Raw genomic sequence first — 15,001 nt, forward strand, 5'->3', positions numbered from 1 at the left:
TACAGGACACGGGAGGGGCCGGAGCCCTGTCAGCGGGGGGAGATGGGGCAACATCGAGAAAGCTCAGATCACAAAAATGAGTAAGAAAATCCACCTGACATAAACTGATCGAAATCATTAACTGAATTTATATGCTGACTATATGTTATTATGTTACTACTTAATAATGAATTATGTGCAAATGTATACTATGAGTATGGGGGGGGCGGCGCACCTACCGCACATTGCAGTTGCCAAAATTTGTAACCTTTCCCCTACCTTTTTCCTTTGCAAAATACTAAAAAAACCAATAAAACTTTGTTATATAAAAAAAGAAGCTGGTCTTGGGAGGGATCTTTCCTCCCTCTCCAGAGAGCCCATCCGGAAAGAGGCGAGGCGGGCTGGTTTGAATGTGGGTGGGCAGTTTGGTACTGGTGCCTCCTTCGCTCATTGGGGCGGGCAAAGAAAGAAAGGAGGCATGTGATAAAGCAGCACCCACTGCCTAGGTCAAAGGGGAGCACCTTCACCCTCTGCTATCATGCACCTCCTTTCCCAAGATTGGTAGGACGCCTCTCCCCACTCCCCACCATATGGGGCCCCGCAAGAAATTTCCTAGCCTGAGATCCTGGGAGAAGCTCATCTGCCTAGAGTTGCCAATCCTTCTGCCAGCCCAAGAGGAAGCTTCTGCTGCCACCTTTATAGGCCGAGAGTATCTGGGAGGGAGACACTGTTTTTTTGTAAGGTCACCAGAGAAGAGAAGGAGAAAGCACTCTTCGCCCTGCATGTCCTCACCTAACCCTTACTCAGGCTGCTGTCTGGTTAGTGTGGTGCTTTGCAGCCAGAGAGAGAATCCTGCCATGGCAGCATCCTAAGGGCTCCAGATCTGCACCATCAAGGGAATAGCTGACAAAAAGTTGTGCACCTCTGCAGCACCTGTAAAGGCAGCAGCAGAAGCTTCCTCTTGGGACGGCAGAAGGATTGGCAACTCTAGATAAGCTTCTTTCAGAATCCTGGGCTAGAAAATCTCTTGCAGGGTGTAGCAGCCCCGTATGGTGGGGAGTAGGGAGAGGCATCTGCCAATCTTGGGAAAGGAGGCGCGCAATAGCATTGGGTGAAGGTGCTCCCCTTCGCCCTTAGCAGCGGGGACTGCTTTATTGCGCACCTCCTTTCTTTCTCTGGCCCCTCACTTCTCCTAGTGGCACCCCAGCAATAGCAGCTGAGTTAGGGAAGAAGGCACACAATAAAGCAGCCCCCGCCTCTGCCACCAAGGGTGAAGGCGACCGTCTTTGCCCTTGGCTATCATGTACCTTTCTTTCTCCATCTGCCGCAATGACCAAAGGAGGCACTGGCCACTAAACCACCCACCCACATTCAAACCAGGCCACCTCCTCTCTTCCCACATGGGCTCTCTGAAGGGGAAGGGAAGATCTCTCCCAAGACCCGCTTCAATTACCTCGTGGTGCAGTTCCAGGACAGTGGGATATTCTTTCTTTCGCTGGTACAGGAGCGCTGGTCAGGCCACCTTCACTAGAAAAGTTGTAAAATGCAGAAAAATTCACTTAACAAATTTCTCACTTAGCAATCTAAATTTTGATCTCAATTGTGGTTATTAAGGACTACATGTATTTAGCTATCAACTTGAATATGAAATCTAGTAAAATCTAGTAAAATCTAGTAAAATCGTCATTATTCAATTTTCATAGAGATTAAAATCAGAATCTAGATTTTAAAAAATGATAAAATTTCTTATCAGAATTGTCAGTTGGCAATTTTAAAAATGATTTAGCCAAGTCAGGGCCTGTTTTCTTGCATCTAACAGCATTACAGAAATTAGTTAAATGCAAGCTGTTTATCTCATTACTAAGACCCTTGGCTCTCTCTTAAATTATATAGCCCACACTCCAATCTGATCTTCTAATTCAAAAAGAGGGGGAAAGAGGAGGAAATCTATGAGAATACTTATTACAGAAATCAATAGTCCTTTTTTTACAGACATTTCATGAAGTAAATACAATTGATGGTGGGCCTTCCTACAAGCTAGAGCGTCTAATATATTCCTAATATAGTAAGAGTCCATCCTCATGGAGGAAAGCAGGAATTGTGAATCAAACTTATAAATATTCTGGTTCAAATATCTCTTTAAATTCACTTTGAATGTTTAATTGTGTTGAAGAAACTAATACGGAGTGGGTTGGGTTTCACACGATACACAACCTAACTCACAAATTCATAAACAGCGTATTCAGAAGTTTATACCTTGTTTCCTAAAATAAGACCTCCCCAGATTATAAGCCCAATTGGGCTTTTGAGTGCATGCGCTAAAATAAGCCCTCCCTCAAAAATAAGCTCTCCTCAAAAATATTGCAACACAGCAGCAGCCACGCTCGCCCTCTCCTGCACCTCAAAAATAATAAAACCTCCCCGAAAATAAGGCCAAGTGCTTATTTCGGGGGTCAAAAGAAAAGTCTGAAAGTATTGTCCCCCTCTTTTTTACTTTATTTTTACCCCAAAACTAAGGAGGATCTCTTCTGAGATACACCAGGAAAGATTCTGGAAAAGACAATCACGCAACAAATTGGCAAAAACCTAGAAGCAAACAAAGTAATAACCAAAAGCCAACACAGTTTTGTGAAAAACAGATCATGCCAGACTAATTTTATTGCATTATTTGACAAAGTGACAAAATTGGTTGACCAGAGGAATGCTGTCAATATAATTTACTTGGACTTCAATAAGGCATTTGATAAATTAGACCATAACCTACTACTAGATAAAGTAGAAAAATGTGTGTTAGACAGCATCACCACCAGATGGATTTATAACTGGTTGACCAATTGCACTCAACATGCAGTCCCCAATGAAATTGCATCTACATGGAGGGAGGTATGCAGTGGGGTACCCCAGGGCTCTATTTTAGATCCGGTACTCTTCAACATATTCATCAATAATTTAGATGAGGGAATAGATGGGGAACTCATCAAATTTGCAGATGATACCACCCTTACCCAGGGCCCGAGGCTGATGGAATGCACGGAGACCTGGTTGGGCCACGAGGGTGGTTTACCCCCTCGTGGAAATGTGCCCACCAGGTTTCCATGCATTCCATCAGCCTCGGGCCCTGGGTAAGGGTGGTGGGGTGGCGGTAGTTATACGGGAAGGTCTAGAGCCGAGGGAGTTCACTGTTCCTCAGATATCCGGGTGTGAGTCCCTTGGTGTGAAATGGGGCCCAGGGAGGCAGGTGGGTTTGCTGATTGTATACTTGGCTCCTCGCTATACATCAGCGGCCCTGCCCGAGCTCCTCGAGCTGATCTCGGAGACGGCGGTTGAGATCCCCAAGCTTGTGGTTATGGGGGATTTCAACCTGCCGTCGACGGGAGCAGCATCTGAGGTGGCTCGGGAGTTCATGGCTTCCATGACAGCCATGGGCCTGACCCAATTAATTCAGGGCCCCACACACGAAGGTGGCCACACACTGGACCTTGTTTTTGTATCTGAGCAGTGGACGAGTGATCTGGGTATAGGGGACTTGGTTGTCACACCCCTGTCATGGTCAGATCACTCATGTCTCCGGCTGGACTTCCCTGGCGCTACCCCCCACCGCGAGGAGGCGGGACCAGACGGTCCAAGCTGGTACCGCCCCAAGCACCTGATGGAACCGGATAGGTTCCAGACGGAGCTTGGGCCATTACCTGTAGCCCTGACCCGCGCTCGGTCGGAGGACCTAGCGGCCGCCTGGAATAGGGCGGCGGCTGGGGCCTTGGACCGGGTTGCGCCTTTGCGACCTCTCCTGCGACAGCGACCCACCCGGGCTCCTTGGTATACCGAGGAGCTGAGGGTGATGGAGCGCCATAGGAGACGTCTAGAGAGCAGGTGGAGGTCCTCACGCTCCGAATCTGATCGAACACAGGTAAGAGCCTATTTACGGACCTACCTTGTGGCATTAAGGGCGGCCAAACGTAGATATTGCACCGCTCTTATTGCGTCCGCGGATAACCACCCTGCCGCCCTGTTTAGGGTGACCCGCTCCCTCTTGTCACAGAGGACGCGGGGGGCACCCTTGCAGGGCAGAGCAGAGGAGTTTGGGGAATATCTGCAGGACAAAGTCGCTCAGATCCGGAGTGGATGGGCCCCCCTCAGTGGACCAGACGGGCCGCCAACAGCGAGTCTTGTGAGACCATCCTGGGAGGAGTTTGATTCTGTTGCCCCCGAGGATTTGGATAGGTTGCGTGGACGGCTGCGACCCACCACATGTTTAATGGACCCGTGTCCCTCCTGGTTGGTACTGGCATCTTGGGAGGTGACCCGAGGCTGGCTTCTGGGCCTGGTGAATGCCTCATTGGGTGAGGGATCCTTACCAGCCGCCTTGAAGGAGGCGGTGGTGAGGCCCTTACTTAAGAGGCCTTCACTCGACCCAATGGAGCTAGCTAACTATCGTCCAGTCTCCAACCTTCCGTTTTTAGCGAAGGTTGTCGAGAATGTGGTGGCGCAGCAGTTTCCACAACACCTTGACGAATCCGAGTATCTAGACTCACGCCAGTCCGGCTTCCGACCCGGGCACAGCACAGAGACAGCCTTGGTCGCGTTGGTCGATGATCTCTGGAGGGCCAGAGATAGAGGTTGTTCCTCTATCCTGGTCCTATTAGACCTCTCGGCGGCTTTTGATACCATCGACCATGGTATCCTATTGCGCCGGTTGGAGGGGATAGGAGTCGGAGGTACCGTTCTGCGGTGGTTCGGCTCCTACCTCTCCGACCGGAAGCAATGTGTGTTGACAGGGGGACAGAGGTCGACCCCGAGGCCACTCACTTGTGGAGTGCCACAGGGGTCGGTCCTCTCGCCTCTCCTGTTCAACACATATGTGAAGCCGCTGGGTGAGATCATCCGTGGTTTTGGGGTTGAGTGTCACTTCTACGCTGATGATACCCAGCTGTATATTTCAACCCCAAACCACCCCAACGAGGCTGTCGAAGTGATGTCCCGGTGTTTGGAAGCCGTCGGGGTCTGGATGGGGGACAACAGACTTAAACTCAACCCCTCCAAGACTGAGTGGCTGTGGCTACCGGCACCTCGGTTCAGCCAGCTGATTCCATCGCTGGCCATAGGGGGCGAACAATTGCCCCCTGTGGAACGGGCGCGCAATTTGGGCGTCCTCCTTGATGCCCGGCTGTCAATGGATGACCATGTGGCAGCCGTGGCAAGGGGGGCGTTCCACCAGGTTCGCCTGGTGCGCCAATTGCGCCCCCTACTGGACCGGGATGCCCTACGCACGGTCACTCATGCGTTGGTGACGTCCCGCCTGGATTACTGCAACGCTCTCTACATGGGGCTGCCCTTGGGACGTGCCCGGAGACTGCAGTTAGTTCAGAACGCAGCTGCGCGGGCTGTGATGGGGAGTACGAGGTACTCCCACATAACACCTCTCCTGCGCGAGCTGCACTGGCTGCCTGTGGTTTTTCGGGTGCGTTTCAAGGTGCTGATTACCATCTTTAAAGCGCTCCATGGCACGGGACCTAGTTACTTGCGGGATCGCATCCTCCCACATACATCCCTGCGGCCAATTCGCTCACACAGAGAGGGACTTCTCCTGGTGCCGTCCACTAGGCAATGCCAACGGGCGACACCAAGGAGTAGGGCCTTCTCTGTGATGGGCCCAACCCTCTGGAATGACCTCCCCCCCGACATTAGAACCACTACTGACCTCCGCTCCTTCCGGCAAAAATTGAAGACTCACCTGTTCCGATTAGCAGGCCTGGCATAATTACAACTGTCCCTCCTGGCAAATGTATTAACTGGTTATTTTAGGGGTATTGTTTTTAACTTATTGTGTGTGTTTTAGGGGTTCAAAATCCTATATTTATATATATTGCTTTGTACAGTTCTTTTAATTTCATTTTTAACCTCCTCCACTCTAACTGTACATATTCAATTTTGATTGTATTTTGATATATTTGGCATGGACTGTACACTGCCCCGAGTCCCTTTTTGGGAGAGGGGGCGGTCTAGAAGCATGAATAATAAATAAATAAATAAGATACCAAGCAAGCAGGAATAGCCAATACTCTGGAAGATAGGCTTCGGATACAGAAGACTTGAACATTGAGCACTATCTAACAAAATGAAATTCAAAGGTGAAAAAAGTAAGGTTCCACATTTAGGCAAGAAAAACAAAATGCACAGGTACAGTATATGTGGTACTTCGCTCAATAGTAGTAATTGTGAGAGGGATCTTGGAGTCCTAGTGGACCATCACTTAAATATGAGCCAGCAGTATGCTGCAGCTGACAAGAAAGCCAACACAGTTCTAGGCTGCATAAACAGAGGGATAGAATCAAGAATACATGAAGTGTTAATAGCACTTTATAATGCCTTAGTAAGGCCACACTTGGAATATTGCATCCAATTTTGGCTACCACTATGTAAAAAAGATGTTGAGACTCTAGAAAGAGTGAGGAGAAGAGCAACAAAGATGATTAGGGGACTCAAGGATAAAACATATAAAGAACGGTTGCTAGAATTGGATATGTATAGTCTTATGAAAGGAAGGACTAGGGATGACATGATAGCAGTGTTCCCATATCTCAGGGGTGGCCACAAAGAAGAAAGAATCAAATATTCTCCAAAGCACCTGAGGATGGAACAAGAAGCAATGGGTGAAAACTAATCAAGGAGAGAAGCAACTTAGAACTAAGGAGAAATTTTCTGACCATTAGAACAATTAATCAGTGGAACAACTCGCCTCCAGAAGTTGTAAATGCTCCAACACTGGAAGTTTTAAAGAAGATGTTGGATAGCCATTTGTCTGAAGTGCTGTAGGGTTTCCTGCCTAAGCAGGGGGGTTGACTAGAAGACATCCAAAGTCCCTTCCAACTCTGTTATTCTATTCTGTCAGAAATGTTTCCCATGTCCTTTTTCCTTCTGTGCATTGAGATACCTTTTGCAGGATGGTTTTCTAGACTGCAATGCTTCATCCCAAGATCATTTCAAGGTTGGATCAACTTGTTATTCTCTTCACTGCTAAAACCAGCCATTTTGCTGTGCTAGTCCAAAGCTTCTTTGGAGAATTATTGGTTAATAATTACTTTCCCTTCTTACTGCAACATTAAAAAATAATAGACTAGTTTCAACTGGCAGGATACATTGTCCTTTTTATCAGAACCTTGAGAATAGTCAGAAGCAAAATAGATTTATTTTTATTTTCTGTTTATGGAAAAGCGATACATTCTCTGTGACCCCTTTAAAGTTCTTTATCATAGCCAGGGTATTTTGGATAGAATTAATTGTCTAACCACATATTATACTGCAAAGTGTTTTATATATAAAAAGTGTTTCACAACTTTTTAATGGAACAAAACAGAAGTTAAATAAAGCACCCTAGGTGATGTAATATGTGCTTACTACTGTGTGTGCCAAATCCATCTGTGATGTTTCACAGACATCCATAAAACTATTTACTTCATAAATCATTTAAGCTCTTCAAGCTCTTAATATAAGCATAAAATATTCTCAAAACATTGAGCCCAATAATAAAATATGCCTTAATAGTGGTTTAAGCAGTATAAAACACAGAAAAGGCTGAGCTTTAGCTAGACTTCTAAAGAATTTTAAAACAAAAACATAAAAAGATTATTTCAGCAGAAAAATGTGTTTTGCCACACTGTAAATTTAGGAAATGTTTATCAGGAATGAATAAAAATTAAAGTCTTATTGATAACTTGGATATTGTGGGTAGTCAGGTCCTAGTTTTGATTAACTATCAGAAGGAGACTTTTTCTCAGATGCTCATATTGTTTTCTAGCCTAACTTGGCTTACTTTTTCTGTACAGTTAGTGCAAACGTAACTGCACTTTCTTAAATCAATTGCAATTGTGTTGAAATATAAACCTTCTTATATGATTAGGGCAGTTCAGGGATTTGACAGCTAAAGAAAGCTTTAATATATGAATTACATAGCAATTTATATGTATTTCATTAATTCAGCAGAATTCTATAGTACATAATTCTTCTCGTTATCCTAACAACAAACTTGTGAAATCCATAAGCATCAGAAATAGAAACCAATACAGCAATAAGGAGGAAATTAGAAAGGGAAGGAAGGAAGGAAGGAAGGAACGGGGAGGGAACAGAGAAAGAAAGAAAGAAAAAAAGAAAGAAAGAAAGAAAGAAAGAAAGAAAGAAAGAAAGAAAGAAAGAGGGAGGGAGTGAAGGGAGAAAGAAGGAAGGGAAGGGAAAGTGAATGAGATATGGATGGATAGATAGATAGAGGGAGGGAGGGAAGGAGGGAGGGAGGGAGTCTAATCCCCTGCTTCAGCAGATGACCTTATAATATCATCTTGGTTATTTTGGTGCCTCTAATATAGAGGAGAAATTCCCAGAAATCCCCAGGCATTGCCAACTTCTCCCCCCAGTAAAAAAAAAAACCTAGAGCAAAAATGTCATGCAGTATTAAAAAGAATAAAAAGGGGGCTGCTGTGTATTGTTTAATGGACTGCTAAATTGGCCACGCCCACCAGTCACCTGACCACCAAATTATATTAGAAATATAATAAAATGTAAATAAAATACAACTAAACCAAGTTTATGTCAATAGCATTCACTTTACCTCTCCTTAACTTTTCTACCTTTTGTTTATCATCCTTATTTCCAATCCATCTATACACTGATACATAAATGCCTTTTATTCTTAAATCTTCTCACTTCTCACTTCTTAATGGTGTTTCCAATGCAAATATTCAAATGATATTAAATGTAATTGCATCTAATTTATTGTAGGAAAAATCCCAGATAAATCATGATACAAGCATTATTGCTCAGAACAGTCTAAAATCCAATGGCAGGAAATTATAAACTAGTGAGCATGATGTTAAAATCCTAAAGGAGATACTAAAGATGTGCACACAAAAGATGAGCTAATACTAAAGATGAAGCTTCCACAATAAAGTGAGGAAACTGAATGCAACATGGAATCTTTTCTCTATCAACTACTGCCAACACCCTTCTATTTGGAGGTTATTCCAGAAAAATGGCTTACCCCAAAGGAATTACTGAGCATTCATAGCAAAGCTGTTTGCTATAGTATTAAAGCTGAATAAATAACTGGGAATGCTGTGTGGCATCAGCAACTGCCTGCCAAAATCAGGAAGGGGTTGATATATAGGGTAAAAACTGGCAGCAACTTTGGGTTAGAGTGTGTGCTCTGATAAGGTGTTCCCAACGTACTGGAAAATAGTTCATTTGTTGTAGTGCAATTTTAAAAAGTGAAAGAAACAGAGACTCATAGCCATGTAACAAGTTAATTTTATGTGCTTTTAAAAAGCCATTCATATAAATATGGTAAAAGTACTGTAATTTAGGAAGATATTAGTGTTTATTCTATTCTGTATAAAATAATAGGGAACTTGCTACAATTCACATTTTCTCAGAAGTGACTGCATTGATGTTATCAAGTTACCAAGCATAGCCAGTATAATATTGCTGTCTATTTCATGGGAATACATAGTTTTCCATAGGTTGCGCAAACCCTATCAGTTCTAGCCCAATGTCTCTGATATGTGTGAGATGCTGGAAGGTGCACTCAGCAACAGCAGAAGAGCCAGAAATTCTTTTCCATTTTTCAAATGGAGATACCAGGAATTGGATCTATGATCTCTGCAGAATATTTGCTCTCCAGAGTGAATCCAACTTCCTAATTGAATTGAACCACACAATGAACCACAAGTCTGCACCAGTATAGAAATTTATCCCACACATCATGCTAAAACATATTATAATTAAGCTTTGCATGTCTGATTTTGGATATGGTTAAGATTATGTACTTTATGGATTTTAACCTATCACACATCACTTTATAGAAATTTTCTGGTTTTTATATTAAGGCCATATACACCTTCAGTACCTGTTGGCAATGCTGCACACATGAAAGAAACATACAAAAACATATAACTATTGCTGAAGCACATCAGCACACAGTTGTACATCTAGTATAATTGGAATATCCATGGAGATCTAATGACTCTGTGGCTTGTAATGCAGCTCAGATATACCAAGTAGTATTGTGAATGGGACAGCTATGCAAGGGAGTCATGTTGTATTAAAAAGAAATGACCACTCCAAAAGAATTTGGTTCTAGTACAGAAAAATATGGCACATAAACCATTTGTTGACCTAACAGAGATATTTTTGGACTGAATAAAATTTTTGTGAAAATGATGAACAAGAAAGTGGTTATTTGAAACAGACGTTTTCAAGAAAACTAATGCCAAGAATAAAGAAGGCATCAACAAAGATCTACAGATCAGATACGTCATCAATGGCAAAAAATGAAAACCCAGAGGTTAGAGAAAATCACCTAGAAAGCATTCAAGAAATGTTGCTGACTAGTGTCTTGGCATCTATAGAGTACCAAACTACATTCAGCTAGTTGACAAACTCCTTACAGCATAGGTGTAGTGCAACATGCAACTGAATTCATTTTCTGCACTTACTCTTCTAGGAAAAATTGTTTTATATATATTTCACCTTTATTATTATTTTTAATTATATTTATTTATTATTTTACAAATAATTCAAGGTGATGAACAAATTCAAAATATCTTCCTCATCATATTTTCCCCACAATAGTGGTGGGTTCCAAATCTCGTTGCAACTGAATGTGCGCAGCACACGCATGCATACTTACTGCCCACGACGCTCCAGCTCCTTGGCGGAGCATCTTACAGGCACCGACCACTCTGTGCACGAAAGCCCTGATCAGCTCAAATAGCGGTAAGGAGAGTGGGCAGGCAGGTGGGCCCTCCAGAGCATCGAACCGGAACAGCACCTCACACCACTACCCCACAATAATATCCCTGTGAGATGAGCTGGGCTAAGACAGAGTGACTGACTCAGCTGGTTTTAATGGCTAAGTGGGACTCTTGCTTTCTAACCTGGTGCCTTAATCAGGGCAACTGGTATCCATCAATGGTAGCTAACTATTGTTGGACATTGCAGCAAGATGCATCAAACACTGAATGCAAAAGAAAATAATCATCAAAACACTTTTAGCCCAGTTGAATTCATGTAGCAAGTTGGAAATACTATGTAATTAAATCAATATAGTCATTAAAAGTAAATTTCATATTTCTCAAGATACCTATATAATATAGTCATTGTGAAATTGTTTTTATGTTTAGTTTGAGGGTGTCTATCATAATCACCAAAAGTTTTTTTTTTTACAAAGCAAAACTTTTTTTAAAAAATGTTGTCCAGTATAATAGTATAGTTTTGGTTCAACAAGATTCAAATGAATATTTAAAGCAGTAGATATATACCCAAACCAGGTAAAGTTCATGTACACCTTCCAAACTTATCAAATTTATACTACACAAAGAAAAAGAAAAGAAAACTTAGATTAAATTAAACCATTTTGTCTTTGCCTATCATTAACTTTTTAAATTGGCAGCAGTTCCTATAGCAGGTTCTTGACAATTCTTTCCTGCCTATTTTAAAAAGAAGTACTAGAAATGAAACCTATCTTTTCCACGTTTTCCATACATTTCCAAAGCTGATTCTTGTTCTGTGGAATCTCTTTTTCTGGCATTTGTCATGACAAAAACAGGCCTTCCATAGATAATTCTGATTTAGCTTTGACTTAATGTAGATTAATGCAGCCTTTCACAAACTGGTGTTCTACAGATGTGTTAAATTTCAATCCCACAATCCCTAGGCATTAGGTATGCTTACTAAGAGATGGAGAAATGGAGAGCTAAAACATCTGAATGCGACTATGCTAAGAAATAGTAGATTATTAGCATTACTTACCAATGTGTACGCAATATAATTTGAAAAATTGTTAGTTTTTTAAATTCAAAATTAAGCTGACCTCACTCCTTTTTTTAAACTTCAGACTATTAATGGTTAAAAGTGCTATCATTCTTCCAGGATAACACTAAAACCTAACAAAGAGAAAGAGGTTTGGATGCAGCTATGGTATTTGGAAAAAAAGTTAAATTCACAGAAATATAACCACAGTATGATTTATTTTTAATACAGTTTGGTGAAGTTCCTCATAATATTTAATACTACATTCTCTTCACTGTCATATGAACTATAATTGTACTGGGGATGATGCAGAATAAAAAAATCCCTGAGGATTAATCATGTTTTTTTTTAAAAAAATACCAGCTTTCATGATATCTTTGTTCTTTGTATCTTGGCTTTTGTTAGTGCATTTTTAATTAGGATCTGGTATCTGCAATAAACAGTAAACATAAAGAGCTTTGCAAAAATGTATTAGACTGTTTGTTTTCACACTCTAATGCATATTTGCACAATTTTACCATGAAAAAAGGAAAACATGCTAAGCTCTTGGGCTCTATCCCAAATGTCCTGGAATAGAATTTGGAAATGACTAAGAATGCAGCCATACCACATCATATTTCAGCACTTATCTCAAGGAAGAGGAACAATCACTGTCACAGCAGCATATGATACAGCAAGGAAAACATCTATTTCTCATTTCCTTCTTAGTTTCAATAAAACTAATGTTTATTAAATCCACAAAGGATGGGAAATTTTGTTGACTTATTTTCAGATGAAGAAAATGATTTCTTCCTTAGCTCAGAACATTATTATTTTGCTCTATTTTTTTAACTATAACAGATCCAAAAGTCATTACAAAAATGGTATTTCCAATTGAAATTTAGCTTTACACCTGCTAATGGTTATTAAATTAAATAGTTTGATCACTTGTTTTAAATCAGGTAGGATATTCCGATATTGGAATATGAAAGAATATATGATAGGACCATATCCTGTAGAATATCTACATAATTTTTAATCTTACTTTTTAAGTAATATCTAGGGAATTTTAATAGGTTTTTATAATAAAAAAGATTGATTGTGTTCATATGTGTTTGTGTCTATGTATACAACTAACTGAAAATACTTTTTGTCAAACTGGATGCATTTTCATTCTGAAGACTTTATATCAAAAACCACCAGAAAATTGTAAAGCTTTAAAATGTGGCTCTTGTGAACACTTGTAACTGAGATGATGCCTTGATACTCTTTAAACTTAATACAAAAATCATAAAAAGTAGAAGGCCAGTCCAAGATGTTAGAAGTAAAATTTTCCTATAGAGTTATCCTTTAATGTATTTCCAAATATAACACAAGATTAAGTAATTTATTTTGTCATTTTATGTATTTATTGGCTGAACACTGTATTTAACAGATAAAAGATAAGAGTCTCAGATGTCAAACTAAAAGATGAAAATCATTACATTTTATTAGCAGACAATATATAAAAATACCAAAGCAAACTGTAAAGAGAGGTATAGCATTATGCTCAGAGGTCCTGCATCTAAGTTGCATTTGTTTTTCCCAATTCCCCAAAAGGGGAATAATAGTCCTGAATTTAATTAAAAATCTATTTTTAAGATCAAAGTAATGAAAAAGTTAAAAGACTCCATCACAAAGAAGAGTAATGTAAGAGTATTGGGGAATCCGAAGCAATGAACTCACTGGTATTTTATTTCCTTTGGACTACTCAGGGGTGGATCATTTGGGCAGACTGCAAAATACTAAAATGAAGATTTTAAAAATCTATGAATTTTGCATGAACTAAAGCAAATGTCAGCTGTAAATTATTCCAATGTTCTTTAGGGGGCATTGTTTGTGAGGGTTTTTTTAAGAGCCTATTTTCGTTTTTATGTTCTATCTTTGGGTGGTTCACTGTAGCTTTTACCTAGCTTAATAATTACCTGTGAGTTCCCAGTATAACTTTCTGCTTGGGTGTTATTCTTACCTACTACATAAAAACCTTGGAAGAGTCTCATTAATCTGAATGAAGTAAAGTTTATAGTTCCATATCATGCTTGGGACCAACCAAGCAGGACAGAGGTGAGCCAACATAAAAGGCATACTTATTCAGAAAGAGATACATATTTTCTACATCTCAATATCTTGGCCTACCCTTGCCCACAGAGTTATATTAACTGTTAACAGAAATAAATAAAATAAAATAAAATAAAATAGAAATCTGTTCACCACTATCTAGCTGCCTACATGTTTGCATGAAAAAATCTGCAAGGCTCCCAAGGGACTCTCTAGATCAGGCAAATACAGCAATCAGCCTGTGAATTGCTGTAAAGCTGCTGCTTCTAAGGTTGTCTAAATTTCAATAAATCATTATTGGGTCAAATCTGGATTCTTTGCAATATATTATCCTGGAGCTTATTTTACACCCTTCACTTACTTAGAAATGCGTAGGTACATAGGTGAACATGATATTGTTCTGTTCATTCAAGGACCCCTCCAACTTTTTTCAGGCTTATGCACAACCCTGAAAAAGAATCAAACTGCTTTAATGGATTAGGGAGAGGTTAGGTAGGGCCAAAGCATTTCTTCATAATCATTTTCAAAGCATGCATAAACATATTTGTTAAGCTCTGGTGCTAAAGCTGTCCAAACATTTATCCATTATAAAATGAAACCAACCTTTTGCTTCTAATTTGTTCTAGAATCGTATTTACTTCATATCATGCTGGATTAGACACTTTATCTTTGGCTTCCTCTTTGTGATGTTCTCTGAATTATATAAGCTTGAACAACAATTATGTGTGAGGAGAGCCTACCTTTTCACTTATTGCAATGGTGACCATGCTGTCATAAACTGTGTAACTGAGGAGTCTGGAGACTGCTGTAAATATTCTAAATGCAAATTCAATCTGCAGTGGTTGGGTTCCTACATTGAAGTAAATCATAATGTGATGTACTCGGACTTAGTGTGCTTTGTAAAACTGGTTTATTAGTGAAACAACCCATCACTTTGCATTACATATTAAGCCAGTCTATTTAAGGGTCAAATACATTCTTGCCTAGCTTGATTTTCCCAGATGCTAAGTAAATAACACTTATAATATTGGACTCTGCATTCAATCAGCCTGTACTTGTCCATTTCTGGATATGGCTCATACCAATAATTTTTCATACCTTTCCAGGGTGCCATTTGTCACTTATACTGAATATGTACTGTGAGGTTATT

At 40.6% G+C, this 15,001-nt stretch overlaps 1 protein-coding gene across 1 annotated transcript in view; it reads right to left on the reverse strand.

Moving 5' to 3' along the window:
* Positions 1-1,454: 1,454 nt before the first annotated feature.
* The window catches only part of LOC309401709 (uncharacterized protein), a 54,810-nt gene continuing 41,263 nt past the window's right edge, over positions 1,455-15,001 (reverse strand). The window contains exon 3 of the mRNA XM_081970865.1: positions 1,455-1,506. The gene's annotated coding sequence lies outside the window, so the exon portion shown is untranslated. The remainder of the gene's footprint in view (positions 1,507-15,001) is intronic.

Source organism: Natrix helvetica, assembly GCF_964273705.1.
Source record: "Natrix helvetica genome assembly, chromosome: Z".
In the NCBI taxonomy this organism is placed as follows: domain Eukaryota; kingdom Metazoa; phylum Chordata; class Lepidosauria; order Squamata; family Natricidae; genus Natrix; species Natrix helvetica.